We start from the raw sequence: 8,347 nt of genomic DNA, 5'->3' as shown, positions 1-8,347 counted from the left end.
TCGGGCAGCACAGCAGAAACCTAATGGGGGCAGCTGTTGTTGTTGGAAACGGAGGGACTACACCAGATATCTGAGATGTCCCGCAAATATACTAAGAAATATGCCTCTAAATGAGGTCCATGGGCTCCAACATAAAATACAACTGTTTGGGGAACTTCAATGATAGAGCATGACCGAAGTTTCATTATTCTCTGCACCATAGACATGTTACCTGTGATTCAAACTACTGACAGTCATCATCAACTCTATATACATCACTTGCATCAAAAAGGTTACGAGCCTCTGTCACAGCTGATTAACCTTTGTTACCTTCATTCTTTAAATATATTTGGTATGTTTTACCCTATGTTTCTTTTCCTCTGTGAACTTCTGTACACTTGTATGGGAAGCAGACAGGATGTGATTATAAGAATATACCAATGATGCTGATATTATATCTTTTGTCACATTACAATATTCCTTATCATTCAAACAATAAGATTTATGGTATAATAAAAATGACTTCATTTAATTAAGTGAATATTACTGAACTGAAAAGCATGTGTATTATGACGATAAATACATCATAAGAACAATATATGAATTTGTAAAATGTGAGATGGAAAAGAGTTGCTTATATAATAAACTAAATATTGAATTAGATTAAATACATATTATAATTGATTATTTCTACATAATTAATGACTAAAAAATAAATAATTACTAAGTTTGCAACAGATATGCAGGGACAGGCGATCAGGGATCCAGAGGAAGTTGTTGAGAAAGCATTTGTTAGTAATGTGAAATGATTTTATAAATCTGAGAATAAGTAGGAAGATGACTAATATAAAATTGGTTAATATGGTTACCAAGAAGTTAAAGTCATAACCATGGGTTCCAATCAAATTTATTTTCTGTATCTGGCAATATGCTCATCTTAACTTCAATATAAACAGACCGTATTACACTAGATAAAGAAGAGAGTTCTCACGGGTAAAGCCTCTGGCACAGTGATAAAGTCTCTGATTTCAGTGTGCGGTACCATCTTTACAAAGTCATCACTTAAAAGATGGTGCTGCAGGCAAACTACATAGGTGGCAAACTACCTGCGAGCACCAGTAATGTATGTGCACTCTCACCCCATTGTAGATATGCCAATGTTTTGAGATATCTTGAAGTGATGCGGTCAGGATCCCGACAGTCAGAATATTGACAGCGGGATCCAGACACTAAATACTGGGGTTAGGGTTAGGCACTAAGGGGAGGGTTAATGCTAGGCTGCAAGAGGGGGGAGGAGAGGTTAGGGTTAGGCTGTAGAAGGGAACGGTTAGGGTTATTATGCGGGAGGGGACAGTTAGGGTTATGCTGCGGGAATGGTGGGCTAGAGTTATGGATAAAGGTAGGGTTAAAATACTTACCGGGATCCATCCAGATTTTGACTGGTGGGATGCCTCTGTTGGCATCCTGACTGTCTAGATTGTGACTTCCGGGATTTCGTACCCAACCGATCTATGCATAAAACGGGGTATGGAGACTAGGGATGAGAGTGTAATCCTGCCACTGTATAAATCATTGGTGCGACCACACCTGGAATATTGTGTACAGTTTTGGGCACCATACTATAAAAAAGATATCTTGGAACTCGAAAGGGTTCAGAGGCGAGCCACCAAACTGGTTAAGGGGTTAGAGGCACTGGACTATGAGGAAAGACTTAAAAGGCTTAATATGTTCACACTGGAAAAGAGGCGACTGAGAGGGGACATCATTAATATTTATAAATACATTAAGGGACAATACAAGGATCTATCAAACGATTTGTTTACCAAAAAAACACTACATAGGACACGCGGACACCCGCTGAGGTTAGAGGAGAAAAAATCCCATACCCAACGGAGAAAAGGATTCTTCACAGTAAGAGCAGTAAGGATTTGGAATTCTCTTCCAGAGAAGGTAGTAATGGTGGACACAATCAATAAGTTTAAAATTGGATTGGATAAATTCCTAGCTGAAAAAAATATCCAGGGATACAGCATTTAATTAATATTTAAAGAAAAAAATAATTAAATTAAATAATGTTATTACAATAGGTTGCACTCGATGGACATTTGTCTTTTTTCAACCTCAACAACTATGTAACCATGTAACTATGAGCAAGAATGAGAAACAAATGGAATCTGGGGAATCTGGGCATAGAAGATTAAGCAAAATTCAAATGTAAATCTTTAACCTCTGATCAGAAAGAACTTAAACTTCTTCAGTTTGGGCACAGACTCTCCAAAAGAGTCTTGACGATGAAGTACAGATGGAGTGTTGCATGGACAGGACAAAATGGCAGCAATAATACAGAAACTAGCAAATTCAGGCACTTCAGTCCCCAAAATGGAATGAATAATTTAAAGAAATAAAACACAATACAATAACTCAAACTATTGAGGGTCCCTGTCTTCACTGTTATCGATAGCTCCCAAAAATAAAGACTCATCAAAACCAACAAATTGCAGCTCTGAGAGCACAAAATAATCCCAACAATACTATTATTATAGTATATTACACTACTCATCTTTCATACAAGTATATATCAGTTTACATGACATAGGGGGTAATTCCAAGTTGATTGCAGCAGGATTTTTTTTAGCAGTTGGGCAAAACCATGCGCACTGCAGGAGGGGCAGATATAACATGTGCAGAGAGAGTTAGATTTGGGTGGGGTGTGTTCAATCTGCAATCTAATTTGCAGTGTAAAAATAAAGCAGCCAGTATTTACCCTGCACAGAAATAAAATAACCCACCCAAATCTAACTCTATCTGCACATGTTATATCTGCCTCCCCTGCAGTGCACATGGGCCCTCATTCCGAGTTGATCGGTCGCAAGGCGAATTTAGCAGAGTTACACACGCTAAGCCTACGCCTACTGGGAGTGTATCTTAGCTTCTTAAAATTGCGACCGATGTATTCGCAATATTGCGATTACAAACTACTTTGCAGTTTCTGAGTAACTTCAACCTTACTCTGCCTGTGCGATCAGTTCAGTGCTTGTCGTTCCTGGTTTGACGTCACAAACACACCCAGCGTTCGCTCAGACACTCCCCCGTTTCTCCAGCCACTCCTGCGTTTTTTCCGGAAACGGTAGTGTTTTCATCCACACGCCCATAAAACGCCGTGTTTCCGCCCAGTAACACCCATTTCCTGTCAATCACACTACGATCGCCGGAGCGATGAAAAAGCCGTGAGTAAAAATACTATCTTCATTGTTAAATTACTTGGCGCAGTCGCAGTGCGAATATTGCGCATGCGTACTAAGCGGATTTTCATTGCGATGCGATGAAAAATACCGAGCGAACGACTCGGAATGAGGGCCATGGTTTTGCCCAACTGCTAAAAAAAAATCCTGCTGCGATCAACTTGGAATTACCCCCATAGTTCTAGTGATGTAGTCTTGTTTTCCATGTGTGACAGGCAGTCCTGCTAGCCAATTAGTGTTTTGGAACAGATATTTGAACTTTGGATTTACATGGCAAACCAACAAGCGCATTATTCTAACTGTTAAATCACTATTGTATTTAGTTCCATGTCTTTTTATGTCTTTTCGAAAATGTGTGCTAATTGTAAAAATTGTGTGCTATTGCCGGCAATATTATAATATGGTTTAGGATAGCTCATATGCCATAATGCTGATTGGTCCAATAGCAAGCTAAATATGTGCACTTACATAACTGCCTCACAGCACTGAGGTCATGGCTTCGATTTCCACCCATGGTCCTAACTGTGTGGAGTTTGTATATTCTCCATGGGTTTCCTCCAAGTACTCTGGTTTCCTCCCACAATCCAAAAATATACTGGTAGGTTGATGGGCTCCCAACAAAATTAAACCTAGTGTAAATGTATATGTGTGTTTATGTTTACATGTGGTAGGGAATATAGATTGTAAATTGCCCACTGTGGTAGGGACTGAAATTAATGGCCAAATATTCTCTTTGTAAAGTGCTGCAGAATATATGTGCACTATATAAATAACTGGTAATGCATAAGACACACAGGGGCAGATTTATTTAGCCTGGTGAAGTGATAAAGTGGAAGGTTACGCACCAGCCAATCAGCTCCTAATTTCCATGTTACAGGCTGGGTTTGAAAAATGACAGTTAGGAGCTGACTGGCTGGTGCGTTATCACCTTCCACTTTATCACTTCACCAGACTTCATTAATCTGCCCCTCAGTCAGGGAACTTTGCTGTATTTGCTGCTCACTCTTAAGGGGGGTACACAAGGAGCGATGTTCAGCTCATTTCTAAGCAATCTGACTAGATTGCTTAGAACATCGCTCCGTGTGTAGGGGTGCTGGCGACAGCAATGCGCGGTCCCCAGAGCTGGCCCTAAGCATAGGCAAACTAGGCAAATGCATGGGGCATTTGGAATGCCATGGGGCACAAGAAGATTCTGCTGATTAAAATGATATGCGGAATGCCTATATTCTGTGTGTGACTGTGGCTGTGTCTGCATATGAAATGCTACATTACAGTGTATTCCTGGAAATCACTGTAACGTAGCATTTCGTATGCAGATACAGCCCCAATGGCACACAGAATATAGGCATGCCGCATATCATTTTAATAAGTAGAAGCTGCTTGTACGTTCTAGTCACATAGCAATGAAAATTAGATGCATTTTCTGCAAAAAAAAAGGTGCCCAAAATTTGCAGAACTGGACGGGAGCTGCATGGCATATTGAGGCAAGATGTATGAGGACACATCTGTATCCAAGCAGAGGAAGAGGTCACAGTGTTAGCGGCCGTGTGAGTGCTGTGTGTGGGTAGGTTCGTTGTGCAATAGTGTTCGGCATATGTGTAAGGGGCATTATGTGTGTCATTATGTGTATAAGGACATTAATAAAGGTTTGCATAATGTGTAAGGAGTTTTATGTTTATAAGGACATTATTAATGTGTGTCATAAGTGTAAGGGGAATTACTGTATGGTATTATGTGTAGAAAGGCATTACTAATGTGTGGTATTACGTGTATAAGGTGCTCTACTGTGTGGCGTTTGTATAGAAAACGCACTACTGTGTGGTCTAATGTGAATAAAGAGCAATATGGTGTGGCGAAATTTGAATTGGGGCATTATTGTGTGGCCATGTCCCTTCCCAAAAGAACATGCCCCTTTTTGGGCTGCGTGTTGAATGTGCGCACTGTTCCTATTTAAAATATAGGGGGTAGGAGCACCAAAATGAGGACTGCTATAACTGAGGGGTGATGCTGATGGGAAAGGGGTGCAGGGTCAGAGGCGGAACTAGCAGCGGTGCTAGGGAGCACCAGCCAAAATCTTGGCTAGGAATTCATATTGATTAGGGCCGGCTCTGGTGGTCCAGCGAGTCGCTATTGCCGGTGCTAGATTGGCCTGCATGCAGGCATAATCTAGGAGGTTGCTCATTTCACCGCTGGGTGAAATGAGCGGCCCCCTTGTCCGTCCCTCCCTTGCTCAGCACATCGCGGGGGGAGAGATGTGTGCTGTGCGCTCTGTGCTAGACCGCTCAGCACACATCTCTGGGGAAATCTCCCCGTCAGTACGGCCCTTTAGGTAAACATTAGTGCACGTTGGCTGTTTTTATTTTCATATTGTTGCATAAAATATACAAGAGTGTAATTCAAATATTTTCTCCCCAACTCTCCAAGTGCACTGTCTCTATTAAGGGGTCTGCTGAGTTGTAATTATACCACATAGCTAAAATAAAAATAAAAAAAGTATACAAGTACCGTATGCAAATACCGTATGCTTTCATATATACAAAAGTAAAACAAATACAAGTATAAAAGTATACAAATACTGTATGCTTTCATATATACAGAAATGTACGCATATTGAGATGAAAATGCCTTTGCATCAGTTTCATATGTGCTTAATTTATTAAAAGTTATCATTACCAGCATGTACTTTGACCTGCCCTTTATTGGGTGAAAGAGTTAAGCCTTAGGGGTACATTTACTAAGCAGTGATAAGAGTGGAGAAGTGAGCCAGTGGAGAAGTTGCCCATGGCAACCAATCAGCACTGAAGTAACATCTTTCATTTGCATACTATAAAATGATACAGAGCTGCTGATTGGTTGATGGGGAAATTTCTCCACTGGCTCACTTCTCCACTCTTATCACTGCTTAGTAAATGTTCCCCTAAAAGGCTTATGTACATTTTTATGTTCTAGTCTGCATGCGTGAAGCTGAATTCTGAACTTTGCTTACATGAGATTTCCCCTTTCTATTCTGCCTCTCTGGATTTGAAAGTAGATGCGAGTTTGCTGTCAGCGGTGAGATTTCATCAACGTACTGTAGCTGCTAGATTTAAAGAGGCAATTCGTTAAGTATCCTTTTTTACCTTAGAAAAAAATGCTAGTTAAATCTAGCGGTTACATCGAAAAGTCTTGCTGCTACCCACAGCCTGCAGGATATGACAATTAGGCCATGGTCTTTTTTAGCAATTAATTAATCTGAGTGAAGGCTGCCAAGTGACTTTTCTTTAACAATTATTCAGCATCCACAGACAGCAACTGCTTAACATCAGCAAAATACTGTATGCTATTTTATGAAGATGGACAGACGAGCTTGCATTACCAATTTTTTTTTCAATTAATAATTTTCACTTAGTTTTGTTCATTTTCCCTTTTTATAAAGATGTGTTTATGGCTTGGCATTACAGTAAGGCGTTATCTCATCATTGTCTCAGTTAAAAGATTCCATATTGCATAACAGGAGTGAAAAATAGTTTTGGATTCTTAACAAAATCAGTAACAAAATGTACAGCTTTTCTTCCTGTGTGTATGTTGGTGGTCAGCCTTGCACTATATTATACAGTATACATTTGTTTCTTGGTGCAACAGTGACCTCAAGTGGTTGAAAAAAATGTAACAGCCAATTCATACCTAAATGAATTGTGAAGTTTTAAAGTAGTAAACTATGATTTTGCTGCAAGATTGATTTGGTCTTTAAAACTCACAGGAAGAAGCTTAAAAAAAAAAAAAAAATCTGCCCTTTTAACAACTTGTAACCTATTACAGTACCTCCTAAGAATTTTTGTTAGCTAAACCAGTCTGTGTGTATGCCACACTGTGTGTAGGGACATAGGGGTAAATTTACTAAGGTGGGAGGTTTTTTTAGAACTGGTGATGTTGCCCATAGCAACCAATTCCAGCTATTATCTTCTAGAAGCAGATAGATGAATGTTAAGTAGAATCTGATTGGTTGCTATGGGCAACATCACCAGTTTTAAGAAAACTCCCACCTTACTAAAAATGTAACCCTCAGTGTATTATTGTATTCAAGAATCAGTAGAGGGCACAAAGAGAAACTTTTAGGGGGTAATTCCAAGTTGATCGCAGCAGGAAATTTTTGTAGCAGTTGGGCAAAACCATGTGCACTGCAGGGGAGGCAGATATAACATGTGCAGAGAGAGTTAGATTTGGGTGGGGTGTGTTCAATCTGCATTCTAAATTGCAGTGTAAAAATACATCAGTCAGTATTTACCCTGCACAGAAACAAAATAACCCACCCAAATCTAACTCTCTCTGCACATGTTATATCTGCCCCCCCCCCCCTGCAGTGCACATGGTTTTTCCCAACTGCTAAAAAATGTCCTGCTGCGATCAACTTGGAATTACCCCCTTAGTGCAATATCAATGACAAAATAAATAACATCTCAACAATAACATGTCACTATTAGCTTGTGGATGTGAAATAGAATATTTGATAAACAGTAAACAGGAACATATATGGGCTTACTTTACTATCAGGGCTGGCGACAGGGGGGCCTAAGGTGTCTGTTGCCAACCCTGCTTACTATCCTTTTAAACCGGGACACTCATGAATTACACAACTTCTGTGGCTGGCTTAAATCCATTTATGGTATAATAAAAAAGACTTCATTTAATTAAGTGAATATTACTGAACTGAAAAGCATGTGTATTATGACGATAAATACATCATAAGAACAATATATGAATTTGTAAAATGTGAGATGGAAAAGAGTTGCTTATATAATAAACTAAATATTGAATTAGATTAAATACATATTATAATTGATTATTTCTACATAATTAATGACTAAAAAATAAATAATTACTAAGTTTGCAACAGATATGCAGGGACAGGCGATCAGGGATCCAGAGGAAGTTGTTGAGAAAGCATTTGTTAGTAATGTGAAATGATTTTATAAATCTGAGAATAAGTAGGAAGATGACTAATATAAAATTGGTTAATATGGTTACCAAGAAGTTAAAGTCATAACCATGGGTTCCAATCAAATTTATTTTCTGTATCTGGCAATATGCTCATCTTAACTTCAATATAAACAGACCGTATTACACTAGATAAAGAAGAGAGTTCTCAC

This window comes from Pseudophryne corroboree, chromosome 8 (assembly GCF_028390025.1).
Source record: "Pseudophryne corroboree isolate aPseCor3 chromosome 8, aPseCor3.hap2, whole genome shotgun sequence".
NCBI lineage: Eukaryota > Metazoa > Chordata > Amphibia > Anura > Myobatrachidae > Pseudophryne > Pseudophryne corroboree.
This window is presented reverse-complemented; position numbering follows the sequence as displayed.